The sequence below is a fragment of the Xyrauchen texanus genome, chromosome 39 (genome assembly GCF_025860055.1).
Source record: "Xyrauchen texanus isolate HMW12.3.18 chromosome 39, RBS_HiC_50CHRs, whole genome shotgun sequence".
In the NCBI taxonomy this organism is placed as follows: Eukaryota; Metazoa; Chordata; class Actinopteri; order Cypriniformes; family Catostomidae; genus Xyrauchen; species Xyrauchen texanus.
This window is the reverse complement of record NC_068314.1, coordinates 37,231,896-37,247,906: the sequence shown is the minus strand read 5'-3', so window position 1 is coordinate 37,247,906 and position 16,011 is coordinate 37,231,896. Positions and strand designations below refer to the sequence as shown.

Sequence of the window (16,011 nt, the reverse complement as noted above, 5' to 3'; positions counted from 1 at the left end):
GACAAGGTCCCCAGGGTGACCAAGATGTGAGGGGACAATGCTTCTGGCAGGGGACGAAGCAAGATTGAGCCAAAGACGGTAACGGTGCCGTGCACAAGTTCCTCCCAACAGGCCTATTGACTAATGACAAAAATACAGTTTGAGAGACAGAGCTAGAAAAACAGAGAGCGGCCTATCCTAAAAAGATATTCTGTAATTTAATTTATAGTATAAAATGTACTTATTATATAATTATTATTGCAATGTTATTGTTTTATAATGCTGCGTTGCTTTTGACGAGACATGACACGCCACTTGTGTATGTTGTAGACAGAGTGTCATAAGCGGTGCTGGGTGTGATCTAATTACAAGTACGGTAATTCATTATTATGATCAAAATACTTTTTGGCGCAAAAGTAGTGTAATGCATTACATTTTAAATTCTTGTAATCAGATTACAATTTGAAGCGCAGTTCTTGGGTTATACATTTCTAAAACAATAAACAATAGAATACATGCAAAACATTAATTTTGTATTACGGCTCTATTTTTCGTGAGTGCACAAAGCTCAGGGCTACAACGACTGTGCGCTACGTCTTATCCAGTTTCCGCGAGAGCACTATTTCTAAGTGCAATGTTCAACGAGAAGCACAAGTGGGCGGGAGTGTTTGCGCTACCTTTCAGTGTATTCACGCAAACTGTGGGTGTATTGCATGTTAATGGAGATGTGCAAAGGTCAATTTGCTATTTTCCTGAGCAATCATTGCACTAAGACGTTTCAGTAGCACGTCTGTTTTCAGTGCAAAGTCTAAACTCAGATTCCACCAGCAGGTGGTGATAAAGTTTCAAATTGGGCTCCAATACGATCACTGTTAATACAAGCCATTATTTGTGTGTTACTTGATCAATATGATTAATAATACTTACATTCTCTATAATTAAATGGAGCATACATCCATATCCCAAACTATATTTTCCATACGTACTGTATAAAAGGACAGATATCCTCAGTCATACAGATATTTTAATATTTTAAGTGCAAAAAAGAACAATAAATCCATATTTCTATTATTCTAATTCATTGCATACAGTCCATTTACACTACTGACGTCTTATGAATGTGCTGTCGCTGGTGTTTGACAGGGAATGGACTATATAATGGGATGCAGATGGTGCAATAACAGGTGACGAACCAGCGAAGAATTAAATTGCACTTGATCCAGCCCATTAGCACATTGCACACGCGATTTTGCCAAACCCGCTTGCGTCTAGACTTAGCGCATGTTTGCACAAGAATACCAAAACTTCAAGACCATGTCTACTGACTTTGCGCTTATGAGTTAAAGCATAGCGCTGGACTTATGGCATTTTTCCACGGCACGTTACAGTTCGATTCGCCTCAATGTGGGCGGGATTATGGATGATCGTCATAGATGTGCCGCTTCTACTGCAGTGACATCATCTTAAACACGACACAAACTGACCATAAACAATAACATTAGCGCTAGCTGTTAGCTGCTAGCTCATTGTGCTGTATAAAGCAGACGTTGCATGCTGATTTTACACAAGTGTAACAGTTAAATTGGTTGTTTTAGAAGCTTTCCAGTAGCTGGTCGACTAAATAATGTGAAGCTTTCAAGCAGAGTATAGAGTTAACGTAACAAAACGTACCATCCTCCATCGTGGACTCCAACAACGCCAGTCCAGCGCGCTCTCCCTCCCATTGCTCGCCGGTCTAGATAGCGTCCATTTGGTCTAACCACTTCCACATTTCCTTGATGTTTCTATCGTCACGTTTAAGTGTTTGTAACTTTTCCTTTCACTGTTGGGAGGTCCGGTGGTATCCGTGTGCGGCCAACAGGTGAGACACTTCCTGAAAGACTGTTTCGTATCGCTCATCGCTAACGAGAGGAACGTCTGCACCCTCGGCGTGGTTTTGTGCACAGCCATTTCTTACAATTGGAAAGTCTTGTGAACAAATGATACTGCTATCGCTGTTGCTAACTTTAAAACTAGCTGGTCGATGTCGCGTGTCGGAAATCCAGTGACGATTCTCCCTGACCAATCAGTGATCTGCAGGATTTTGACGTCACATTTAGTATCGGCTCGCTTGGAACCTCGACCGAGGTGGTGCTCGACCGAGGTACCAGCTACTATCCACAGTGGAAAACCCCAAAAAAGGCGAGTCGAGTCGAGTTGAGTTGTACCGTGCAGTGGAAAAGCCCCATTAGAGCTAGGTCTCTTAATATACATCTCTTTGTCTTGTTCTGTGATAGCTAAAGGGTAACTAGTCATTGTAAGGGAGAAACGCGTGATGTTGAGTGTATGGCTTGCGTGTGATAATGAACAAGAAGGAAATATAGACATTATCTTGAATACGTGGAGTGGAAAAACTCAAGTGAAAAATGCTTTTAGAAAGTAACTTAGAAGTAATCAGTAATCTGATTACTTTTCTGATGAAGTAACCAGTGAAGTCAATAATCTGATAACAAATGAAGAGAAGTAATCGGCCATTTGTAGTGGATTACTTTTTGAGTAACTCACCCAACACTGGTCATAAGTGACTAATAAGTGAACACTACATAGGCAGCAAGTCAGTGCGCCACTCGTGAAGAGCAAAGGAGAATCTGATTGCAACAGATTTTAAGAAAGTTTGATGTTGGCCAAAACGAGGTATCTTAGAACATTGCATAATGTTGCCGCCGAACGTCTGAAGCGTTCCTACGATACCTTAAAAGTGCTGTCTAGCTCACTAGGTTTTGGCAGCTCTCAAGTGTAGTCTCTCCCTTAAAATCATGACTTGATACAGCAGCAAAACTGTACTTGATTTCACTAAATAACTACATTTGGATAAAAGAATGTCTTGATTGTCTGCAAATGTATTCTCAGTCCGCTCTGCAGGACACTCCCCTGATAGCACGATAACGTTGATACAATGTTGTTTGTTCATTCGAATCATAACTTTGGTTGAGATCGAAATTTCATTGTTAAATTGAAATTTAAGTCAAATCATATTCTGTCTTTGATTCAATGTCTTAACATGTATTTTTCGTTGAAATGTAAATACTGAGGATGCAAAAGTGATGTAGAATCAACTTCAGATTGTAACGTTAATTCAGTGCCATTAACATCGATGCATCAACGTTGACTTAACATTGTTTTCATGATTGTTTGTTATCTGATTCGCTTTCAATTCTGTTTATAATTATTACCAGAACTCTTACAAACTGTACAGCTGTGGCCAAAAGTATTGGTGACATAAATTTTGTGTTTGGTGATGTTTGCTGCTTCAGTATTTGTAGATAATTTTTTCACATGTTTCTATGGTATACTGGAAAACAATGATGAGCAGTTAATGAGTTTTAAAGGCTTTTATTGGCAAAAAATCAATCAATGTATGCAAAGAGTCAATATTTACAGTGTTGACCCTTGTTCTTCATAATCTCTGCAATTCACTCTGGCATGCTGGATATCAGCTTCTGGGCCAAATCCTGACTGATGGCGATCCATTCTTGCCTTATTAGTGCTCGGAGTCGATCACAGTTTGTGGGCTTCTGCTTGTCCACTCTTCTTTTGAGGATTGACCACAGGTTCTCAATGGGATGAAGATCCGGAGAGTTGCCTGGCCACAGATACAAAATGTCAATGATCTCTGATCCACTTCATTATCACTCTTGTGACATTTTAGTAGCAGCAGTGGACATTTAGTAGCAGTGGTGGCTCAGCGGTTAAGGCTCTGGGTTACTGACCAGAAGGTCAGGGGTTCAAGCCCCAACACCACCAAGACACCACTGTTGGGCCCTTGAGCAAGGCCCTTGAACCTATCTGCTCCAGGGGTGCCGTATCATGGCTGACCCTGCACTCTGACCCCAGCTTAGCTGGGATATGTGAAAAATAAATAATTTCACCATGTATATGCAGAAACGTATGTATAATGTGTGACAATTGATCAATTTATTTATTTATTTACATGGTGCTCCATCATGCTGGAAAATGCACGGATCATTACCAAATTGCTCCTGGATCGTTGGGAGAAGTTGCTCTTCAAAATCAAATCAGTTTATTGTCACATGACCATGTACACAAGTGCAACAGTAGGTGAAAGTCTTGTGTGCAGTCTCTTGCCAGACGTTTTGATACCATTATTTATTCATGGCAGTGTTTTTGTGCAGGATTGTGAGCGAGCCCACTCCCTGTGATGAAGACAACCCCATACATGTGCTTCACTGTTGGCACGACACAGGACTCATGGTGGCGTTCACCTTTTCTTCTCCGGACTATCGATTTTCCAGATATCCCAAATAGTCGGAAGGGGGCTTCATTAGAGAATCAAAGAATCCTTCTACGTCCTGCAGAATTTCAGATGTTTGTCTTGAAGAGAAGTGGCTTCTTTGCTGCCTTTCTTGACACCAGGCCATTGTCCAAAAGTCTTCGCCTCACTGTGCAGATGCCCTCACACCAACCTGCTGCCAATCTTGAGCTCTGCACTGGTACGGACACAATCCGTAGCGGACTGCTCAGGAGGAGACGGTCCTGGCAGCTGCTGGACACTCTGGGACGTCCTGAAGCCTTCTTCACTGCAGTTGAACCTCTCCTTGAAGTTCTTGATGATCCGGTAAATGGTTCTTTCAGGTGCAATATTCTTTGCAGTCATTTCCTTGCATGGGAGGTCATTTTGATGTAAAGCGATGATGGCTGCACGTCTTTCTTTAGAGGTAACCATCACGAACAAGAACACAATGATTGGAAGCACTTCTTCCCTCCTTTTATATCAATCAGTCTGCTCTTATAATCCAATCAGAATGATCGAGTGATGTCACCTGACTAGTACTCGTTCACACTTTCCCAGGTGTTGCAATGATTAGTGAAATGATGTTGGATGGTCATTTTGTGCCAGGGCCAAAAACTGTGAAATTTGGGTTTTGTGATAATGTTAATTTTATTTATCACAAAAGCCAATGAAGCCAATGAAGCTTTTTGCAATTAATTAAAATGCATCTGATCACTCTGCACAATAATCTAGAAACAATGTGAATCAACACCACAACAACTGAAGCAGAAAACTTTGTTTTTTATGTCACTGTACTTTTGGCCACGGCTGCACTGCGGTGGTACAGTGGCTCATAGATGGTGGTAATACCATGGTACTTAATGATTAAGAGATTCATATAGAATGGTATTTATTTATATGGTCCTATCATGACATCATGTTCCTTGCTTGTAAGAGAAACATACAGTAGTTCACTGTATCCATCATCTCGGTGGTCTTACTATGGGATGGAGCCGTGTTGTCATGGATCCTGACACAATATGCTTCTCGGGTCTGGATCCCACCACCGCTACAGGACACTAGTATTGCTATGGCGATGGTCCTGCTGACTCAATAGGGGGTCACCTGACATGGATTCCAGTCGGTCACCCTCCACTCATACCTGAAATCCCAAGCCAATTCAGATGATTAAGATTACTTCATTGATTAGTAACACCTCTTTCAGTGAATCTTTTTCAAATCAACTAATTCATTTAGAAGTGCATGCAAACATAATGCATTCAAAATAAAACGTTTGGAACTCAGGATGAAGAATTGCACCAAGACAGCCTCCTCACCTTGAGCAAAGCGGCAGCTTATCTTCCAAAATATTACAGCTTGTTTTTTGCTGCAGGGTGGGGCATGGCTCTCCTCCACCAATGGCTGTTCTCTGCAGGACGCGGCTCCTGCTTCGAAGCCAGGTGATTGGCCAGATGTTCGGCAGGTCTTTGAGCAAGGACTCCACGGTGACCAATCAGACACAGTGCAGTTTCTGGGCATCACACATGACCGAAAGTTCACCGGACTGTTGTCATGGTCACAAAGGCTGAAAATGAGAATTGAAAAAGTTATATTTTGTGGGCATCTGCTACTTGTGTACTGCAACATTTCTCTCTTCTAATACCTGCATTGCTTTGCTTGCCAAAATCTCCAGTATAGTTGTTTTGAACAAGCAGATTATGACAAAACGTAACAATAAAAAAAAGTTCAAAGATTATATTTGAGAAAGTTTCACTCACAGTATTGCTTAGTTTGTTTAAAGGATTTTATGTTTGTTGCCTTCTCTAATAAAAGTTTTCATCTTTCTCTTCAAAAGACGTTGGCATGCATTTAGCCTCTGGCTAGCTTGACGAAAAAGGAACAAGAAGAATAGAATATTTTTCAAGCTGTCTCAGAACTCTCCAAGGCTTTAGCATTGCAGGTGATTCTCGCTGAATACATTGGCAAACAAAACGAGGCAAAGCAAACTCTGAAATCCTGCGGGAGTGATGGGCTCATCCGTGGGTGTTGAATTTCTTCAGAAGTTTATAGTCTGGCTCACTACAAATGTGGAAAAGTTTGCAAACTGCCAGGGAAATCTTATAATGTCAGGTGAAACGATGTTTATCTAGTGTGCAGCATGTAATCGACGGATCAAATAAACATATGCACTATTGATGCATAGACAACAAAGCACTGATTGCAAAGCTGTCTTATCTGATCGTTGAATTGACATTGAACGCTGAAATAGTGGACCACAAATAGAGATGAAATACCATTTACCTTTACATAAATTAACATTGAAATAGAATGAAAGACATGCTAATTCAGTTACCCATTATGAAGCTGTAAGTTATAAAAGAACCCTCCAAACAAAGTTTGACGTGCAAATGTGAAACATTGTTAATGAGGTCAGGCTCAATTGGGATATAAAGTTCATTTTTATGAGGTTTACTTAAGGTTGAAATTATTTTTTTTATTTTAGAGTTTGTATTTCATGTGTATTTTCTTCATGTTACATAAAAAAATCTATTACTATTTTTAAGAATTAAATATTATTTTTTAAGATTTATGCATTTCAATTTCATGGTTCATTTTCATGCAAAATGTTGTGGTTTTTAACTAAATTGAATTACTAAAAATTATTTTACTTTGTTAAACATTCCTCAAATAAATTTTTTACATTTAAATGTGTAAATTATTTGAAATATATAAATATAAAAATACATAAAAATACATTATATATATATATATATATATATATATATATATATATATATATATATATATATATATATACAAATACATAGACAAATACATATATATATACAAATACATAGACAAATACATATATATATACAAATACATATATATATACACACATACACACACACACACACATATATATATATATATATATATATATATTTTTTTTTATAATTTATTTATTTTTTCTGTAACATCAAAAAGTGACACTGATGTCCATAAAATTAAAATTAAAGTATGTTCTCAGATGTAAACCATATTGTAAACAAAACACTCCCTGACTGGCGGATTAAATAATTCATTCATTCACAGAATGGAGGCCCACCTGAGCATGGCATTCTTCCCATCACTCCTTGTACACCGAAGTTGCCGTGTTTGGTATCCAATGAGGATTTCCCACAGTGCCTTGTGGCCTATGTTGTCATCGTAGTGATAGTGAATTTTGTGGTGAACACTGTCAGTGTGGCGTTTGATCGTGTACAAAGCTTTATTCCCATCAAGGCCAAAATTAAAATCAATCGTTGTCTTTCCAACAGGCGCTGTCCCTTTAAGTCTGCAAGGGCCCCATGGCCCCGCCCATAAACTGTAACTGTACTCCTGCTGGTCAGAGGGACAGAGAGTGGAAAGGGCGTTGTCATGGTTACAGTGGCGTGTCTGGGTGAGGCTGGGACAGTCTGCTCCTCCATAAAGGGGCGTGGCCAGCACGTGCCTGGTGCGCTGCTGGAGGGCCGAGCCACAGGTGCGACTGCAGGTTGACCAATGGAAAAAGGCGGAGACGACACAATCGATCGGGCAGGGCAACAAACACGCCTGCTCTCGCCCGGTGGTGGAGAAAACACTCGCAAACGTCGCGGGCTGACCGCGCTGCCGTTTGAAATTTTCATGCATGCCACGTCTCGGCTTTGTACTCCACGCTGAGCGGTCACACATCGATAGGCTGGAGGCAGAGGTGTCGTGATGCAGGGACCCCAAGGAGACAAGCGCCATTCAAACAGATTCTTCTGCCACTCGCACATCTTCACACACGCTTGCTGCTGTGCAGGACGCTCAGATGGAAAGCAATTGGACTGATGTGTGCGCCAACCTTCAGAGTGGCTACACCATATCAGGCGACCCTGGAGACCGACTGAACCACAGTCACTGGCCACGCATACACCCCATACACCTACAGGAAAACAAAGAGATAGACACAAAAAATGAGTTCTCATCAGAATCAGAATAAGCTTTATTGAAAAGTATGCTTACACATACAAGGAATTTGTCTTGGTGACAGAAAATTCCATTGCACAAACAATACAGCAACAAAGACAGATGACTGCTGAGCAGAACTGTATCAGCAGCACCTGCGGCAGGTTGAACTTCCTCAACTGGTGAAGGAAGTACAACCTCTGATGGGCCTTTTTCACAATGGAGTCAATGTGGGTCTCCCACTTCAGGTCCTGTGAGATGGTAGTGCCCAGGAACCTGAATGACTCCACTGCTGCCACAGTGCTGTTTAGAATGGTGAGTGGGGACAATGATGGGGTGTTCCTCCTAAAGTCCACAATCATCTCCACTGTTTTGAGCGTGTCAAGCTTCAGGTTGTTTTGACTGCACCAGACGGCATCCAGGAGCATCCATACTGCTACTACTAAAAGCTTCTTCCCCAGGTTGTCAGGATGCTCAACTCTTTACCACTTCTCTCCTACCCCATTGGACTGATCGTCTCATGTTGTCCTAATATGTATGTAGCAACACGGGGTCTTAGAATGGCATTTCACCCCCTTTGTAAATGGCAGGTGTGACAATAAAGCTCTCGAATCTTGCTTTTACACACCTAGCTAGCATGCACTTGGCTCTTCAGAGCAGCAGCAGTACACAAGCCTTGGTGATAGATGATTTGTCAGGGGGTTATTTATGATTATGAACATTTTGGTTTGAATATTCGCTGCTTTGTTAGGAGATTGTTTGTAATTCCTATATGTGCAGCAGCATGTCCTACATCACCCCAAAAATGTCTAATTGTACAGCAGCAGCAGCCGGACCACCTGCTTAACTCAGTATGTCTGTGTATTTTCTAGTAGTAATAAGTATCCGTAATTTCTCTACAGCAGCGTAGGAAATCTAGTCCACCAAGAACAATATCCTAGCAATATGTCCTACCCATATATTAACATGATAAATCTTTCTGAGACTTACTAGTGTTACAATTCCCCAAACCTCACAGCCAAGACAAAATCCTACCTGCAACGTTGTTACCATCGTTTTTCCCAGGAATTGTACTTTAAGTAGTTTAAAGATTGTACACTTGTACTTGAGTACATTTTAATTGCTGTAATTGTACTTTTAATGCGCCATTTTCCATTGTCTACGTTCGCTACTTCTCAGTCCTGATTTTATTTTTATCTATCAACCTGGCTAGGGAGAGTCGCGTGACTCCCGTCAAGTCAAATCACATATAAAAAAACTTGAATGGCAGCTGCAGATCCAGCACCAACTGTTATGGATGTGCAGGATGCCTCAAACACAGTTCAACACCTGAAAGGGATTTTCACAGTGAAAAAGGCCAGTTGCTTGATCGTGTCATGTGAGTTTAACTTGCTCAAGCCAGATATCAGCATTAATCCTGCCTCTAATTTGAAGAAACATATCGAGGTAAATTTCATATGTCTGCTTATTAGATCTGTGTGACAATAAAGTAGCATGTAATTTAATTATCCATCACTGAGATTATTGCGTTGTAAGTGATGATGACAATTGGGTTGTCAATGCAAGTGAATGGGTGCCAACATTTTTACGCTCCAAAAAGCACATAAATGCAGCACAAAGTAATCCATACTACTCCAGTGGTTAAATCCATGTCTTCTGGTGTGGGTGAGAAACTATAAATTCATCTCCCTGACCAGTAGATGGCAATATGCATGAAGAATGTGAATCACCAAAATCAAAAGAAGAAAGTGAAAGTTTAAATGGAGATTGACTGAGCAGGGAGGAGAATTTATAGTCAAAATTGACCTGTTTCTCACCCAACCCATCATATCTCTTCTGAACACATGGATTTAACCACTGGAGTCACATGTTAGAAATTAGGCTACTTTTATGCTGATTTATGGGATTTTTGGAGCTTCAAAATATTGGCACCCATTCACTTGCATTGTATGGACCTAAAGAGTGGAGATATTCTAATAGAAATGTTAATTTGTGTTCTGCAGGAGAAATAAATGTCACATCTGGGATGGCATGAGGGTGAGTAAATGATGAGAATTTTCATCTTTGTGTGAATTATTCCTTTGAAGCCCGATGTGGCCCCTGTACCAAAAAACTGCTCTACCGCCTCTATTGTGCGGGACATGACGCGCCAAGTGACCCTGCTTTTTTTGTGTTTTTTTTTTGCATGTCTTGCATTGTTTTGAACATGTTTTATGCGCAACAATAACACTCAGTCTGCATTAAGGGAAAATTAGACCCTACACATAAACTTTCTCAGCAGGAAACCGATGGAGTGCGTAATCCGGGTAGGGAAGGAGGTATTGCCCCAAGTGGAGGAGTTCAAGTACCTCGGGGTCTTGTTCACGAGTGAGGGGATAATGGAACGGGAGGTTGGCCAGAGAATCGGGGCAGCGGGGGCGGTATTGCACTCGCTCTATCGCACCGTTGTCATGAAAAGAGAGCTGAGCTGGAAGGCAAAGCTCTCGATCTACCGGTCAATTTTCGTTCCTACCCTCACCTATGGTCATGAAGGCTGGGTCATGACCGAAAGAACTAGGTCACGAGTACAAGCGGCCGAAATGGGTTTCCTCAGAAGGGTGGCGGGCTTCTCCCTTAGAGATAGGGTGAGGAGCTCAGTCATCCGTGAGGAGCTCGGAGTAGAGCCGCTGCTCCTTTGCGTCGAAAGGTGCCAGTTGAGGTGGTTTGGGCATCTGGTAAGGATGCCCCCTGGCCACCTCCCTAGGGAGGTGTTTCAGGCACGTCCAGCTGGGAGGAGTCCTCGGGGAAGACCCAGGATTAGGTGGAGAGATTACATCTCGAGTAGTTATTAGGACAGGTACTTTTACTCTACTCAAACTACATTTTAAGAACAGTACTTTTCCACCCCTGCTGGTGAGGTCACCAAAGAGACCTACAGTGCCATCACCAAATGCCACCTAATGCACAAGAGGGAAGAGAAACCATGTAACAGAGAAAGAGAGTCATATGGGGTGACATCATTACTGTATGACCACCGAGGGCAGCCGAAATCGCTCCTCCAGCAGAAGAAAACACATCTGAGCGTGCCAGTAACTCTGTGATCATTCGAATGTGATTCTTCCCAGCACGAAACCCAAAATGCAGCCTGCTAATTACGGCTCATGAGCTCATCCTCCTCGCTCAAATATCAATTTACTGTGAAGCAGGGGTTCAGGTAAGACTCTCCCCGCTGAGACCGGTCCTACAGAGATCTCCTGCCTGATCAGGATTGTGATTAAAGACTCCAGATGTGGGAATAATCGCTTTGAACTGAAGCAGAAAGAGATTGTGTTTTCTGTGTCTGCGCTCTCAGCTGTCATTTGATGATGCAATTTGACATTATAGGGGGAAAACTGAAAACAGAAAAAAGAGAGAAGTATCCCAGGAGAGTGGTTGTGTTCTTGAGCATATCTGCTCGTTTAGTTAGCAAAGAGTGAAGATCTACATCCAGTATTCTTCTTGTCAGGTCCTTATGAAGATATTTTCTCTATTTGACTGCAGTCACACCGAAATCCATATTACTTCTTTTAAAGCTATTATACAACAGTTAGTTCCAGTCCACTAATTCAGTTGTGTTCCAAGAGTGCTTGTCTGCGTTCACGTCACGCAACAGTTTTGGACTATTTTCACAATAGAGAACTTTTCCAGTACCATGCTACTTATTACAGCAAGCGATGGTATAATATGACTGTAAAGGGATTCATGGAAAGGAGGAGGCGAGAACCGGCTTGAAGATATATATAATAGTTTAATATAAAACTGAACCAAAAAGACAAACACACACACACACACACACACACACACAGGTGTCTGACAGCTGTCCGTAAATCTCTTTCCCTGTCGCACTGCCATCTTGGGATCCTCTCGAGGGCTAATTAGCCCGATTAGGGGCCAGGTGTGCGGAATCACAACATGGCCCCGCCCTTCGCCCTGCCACATTCCTCTCTCGTTCTCTCAGGCCGGGCACCGGCATGACGTACACCCCCCCCTTTCCCTGGGGAGGGGTGTGCCCTCCACCCATCTGCCGGCAGGTCATCCCCGTCAACCTGGATGAGGAAGTGGACAAGGGGAGAAAAAATAAAAATAAAAAGCGTGGCACTTACACGCCGTTTTTGGTGGACGGTAGTGGTCTCCCCCACCCCTGGCAGCGGTAACCGCTCCAGGCAGTTGGTTGGGAGCCCCTCCTCCCTCGCGGTCGGCGGCTGTTCCTCCGCTTCCAGGCAGCCGTGCTCCTCCATCCTCCGGCGGATTGTGGCGCTGAGAACTCCACTACGGCACATCCCTCCTCCTTCCCAGGTTTCGGCACCAGTGTAAAGGGATTCATGGAAAGGAGGCGGCTCGAACCAGCTTGACAATATAAATAATAGTTTAATTATAAACTGAACCAAAAAGACAAACACACACACACACACACACACACACACACACACAGGTGTCGGACAGCTGTCTGTAAATTTCTCTTTCTGTCGCACTGTCGTCTTGAGTCGGCCTTTATCCCTCTTGAGGGCTAATTAGCCTGATTAGGGGCCGGGTGTGCAGAATCACGACCCGCCCTCCGCCTGGACCCGCCCTGCCCTCCGACCTGCCACAATGACAAAACACGATGTTGCTTTTTGTCACATTTTATTGTGCATGCAGCAGCCAAATAAACTGAGACAGTAATCAAACGCAGTGTCCTATCTGTAGAGCAAACACGCTTTTATGGTGCCATACTGTTCCCACTTTTCGGGAAACCTACCTACAAGTGTCTTCCCATATCTGTCTGTGCAGTCGCACATTAGGTTGGTTTCCAAAACAGTAGTTCCAAGACGTTTGCACATTCAGTCTCGCTCACAGTGGCGACGGGCTGCTTCCAACTTGCAGGCTGACTTTTGTGTCTCACAGGAGTCGGTCCTTTTTATCCCGGTCAGCTCATGCGGTTGTCATGGAAACGCAGCAGGCAGATGGAGGGAAATGGACCTTAGATGTGAACAGGACTCTGTCCCATAGTGTCAGAGCGACCTAAAGCTGCGAGACAGGATGAGGTCATTTCGAGGGTGTCGGAAACACAGACTGCGAGTGGTTTTTAACAAGCTTCTCAACACAAAGCCCAACATACTGTCTGAACTGCTTATATGGGATATCTTATCTGGTAGAGTCGCTATTTTAACTATTCTTATTTATTATCGAAAAGAATATTCAGTTTTATATCCCAAAGATTAAAAAATGTCATGTGATGTAACAATCTGGAGCCGATCCAAAAGTGACATTAAAAGCTATTATACTTGAAGAAAAAAAAAATAAAAAAAAATAAAAAAAGAGGAAATGTTGGGATGAGTAGTGCAAATTTGTCTTTTCAATAGTAATTATAAAAAAAAATTAAAAAAAAAGAGCAAACAATGTTATTTTTAAAATACGTTATATTTAAAAAAAATTATAATTTTGTCATGTGACAAAAAACATAAAACAGAGAAGTTCCCGTTAGAGACCCTCAAGACTGTGTGTGAAGTATTAAAAACAAATCATCATTTAATCTTTTTAATACATTTAATAATGATTTATTTAATAATAATGATGAAAAGGCAATTATTCTCAGATCATTTGGTTTAACCCTGAGGAAACTTCTTAATATTCTTTTTTTTTTTTCATCCCCTTTTCTCCCAATGTTGGAACGCCCAATTCCCACTACTTAGTAGATCCCCGTGGTGTTGCGGTTACTTGCCTCAATCCGGGTGGTGGAGGACACGTCACAGTTGCGTCCGCTTCTGAGGTCGTCAATCCACACATCTGATCACGTGACTCGTTGTGCATGACACCGCGGAGACTCGCAGCATGTGGAGGCTCACGCTACTCTCCACGATCCACACACAACTCACCACACGCCCCATTGAGAGCGAGAACCACTGAATTTGGAATGTATTTGGAATTGCATAACTCCTGACACAAATTAAGACAAATACTGAAACTTGAGTCATATCTTTTTAATGATGTATTAGTTTGTCAAGGTAACAACATTACTTCTAATAGTCCGTCAAAATGTGCAAAGCTTATTACAATCACTGCTTATGGCAGAGCTGACACCTAGCATCGCTACAGGCTATCCTCCTTGGTTTAGAAAAAAACAATTCAAGGGCCCTTCGGTAATTGCACTCTTTTACGAGTGGACCATTTATGCATATTTTCATGCAGGCTGTCAGACTGTTCCCCTGCAGTCTGTTCCGCAAGTCTGTCTTGATCTATACATGGAAAGTGAATGAAGCCTGCATTAGTAACAGTTAATTTTGTTATGGTATGAACTTAATCCTAGTAAAGGCAAAAAAAATATAACACCTTTGTAATGAAATCCAAGACTTTGTATACAAAATCCAAGGCTTTTAAGGCCTTAATTTGAGATTATTTTTCAATGCTTTTAAGATCCTGCGGGTACCCTGGTTAATGTGTCTTGTCCCCTCACAATGACAGTAAATTAATTATTAGGCTACATTACATCAGTCACGTCACATAGTGGTCTATTTTCAGTTCAAAATGGCGAAAATAGACAAAAGTTTATTAATTTGCCTGATTATTTTTGTGATTCGTTTAACATTTATGACCTAAAAAAACTGTCAAATAGCAAATGTTTAGTTTACCAACTTACATCTTATCTCGCACTTGACCGACTGTAAACTGAAGTGCGTTGAGTCGCTCCTTTAAGCTACGTACACACTGCCAGCGACTTTATCGCTGCAGGTCGCCAATGGCTGGCGGTGAAGTCGCTAGTGGGTGTTCCCACTACTGGTTGCCTAGTAACGTTTATAAATGACATTCACGGATGTCATTCCATTGCTCTTGACAGCGAATCTCTTTTCTTGCCACTAAAAACAAACATTTTGTAGGGAAAAGACTAAATATAAATGGAATCAGTGCATAAAATGCTTTATATCAAAGATGAATGAGAAACAAGGCGTGCCGTTTGCCATAGCGGCTGTTTATCTGCGGTGAAAACGCAAATGCCGGTCTGTCTGGGTCCATAAAATCCCCGCGATCTCAGATACACCTTTCCACGCAGTATTTTTCTTTAAAATGTCCTTGTACGTGGGAAGAGACATATCATAGAGCACTGGAACATTTCTAACAGCAAGAATTAGCCTTTCATCCATCTTTCCGTTACTGCAGGAGCTGAGAGAGAGAGAGAGAGAGAGAGAGAGAGAGAGAGAGAGAGAGAGAGAGAAGGATCACGTGAGCTCTCCGTCGTCTCTCCTATTGGCTGTCAGCTTCCGTTAGTCAGCTCCAAAGTTGAACTTTTCTCAACTTTGTCGGCGTCGCTGGACACGCCCACATCTAGCGCCAACGGTCGCGACAGCTCGTGTCGCCGGAAGTCGCTGTGCTCTCATTGAAAATGAATGGTATTGAGTCGCTGTCGCGCGCGATGTCGCTGGCAGTGTGTACGTACCTTTACTGTCGAGTCGCTCTGCTAAAATTCGCGCTGTCAACATAAAGCCCGCCTACTTTGATTTGATTGGTCATCTCAAATATTCTGACATTGACGAGCAGTGACAGACCAATGAGGCTCAGATGAACACACACACACACACACACACACACACACACACGCTGCGGAAGAACGCGCTGATAACAAGACTGAAGCGAACACGAAGGCTTATCACATATTTAAAGATGGAAAGGGAGAAAACAGGACAGAGTAACATATATGAGCGAATATCGCTCATATATATATTTTTGACGACGTAGTTAAGGCGGCAGGCGTGTGTTGCTTAGGCGGCCGCCTTAGTTTCAAAGTGCTGCGGGAAACC

The 16,011-nt window shown here is 42.1% G+C and overlaps 1 protein-coding gene and 1 pseudogene across 12 annotated transcripts in view; one reads left to right on the top strand and one right to left on the bottom strand.

Moving 5' to 3' along the window:
* LOC127632340 (neurexophilin-2-like) overlaps nt 1–16,011 on the top strand; it is a 248,107-nt gene that overhangs the window by 114,401 nt on the left and 117,695 nt on the right. The window lies entirely within an intron of this gene.
* LOC127632324 (thrombospondin type-1 domain-containing protein 7B-like) overlaps nt 1–16,011 on the bottom strand; it is a 69,794-nt pseudogene that overhangs the window by 43,794 nt on the left and 9,989 nt on the right.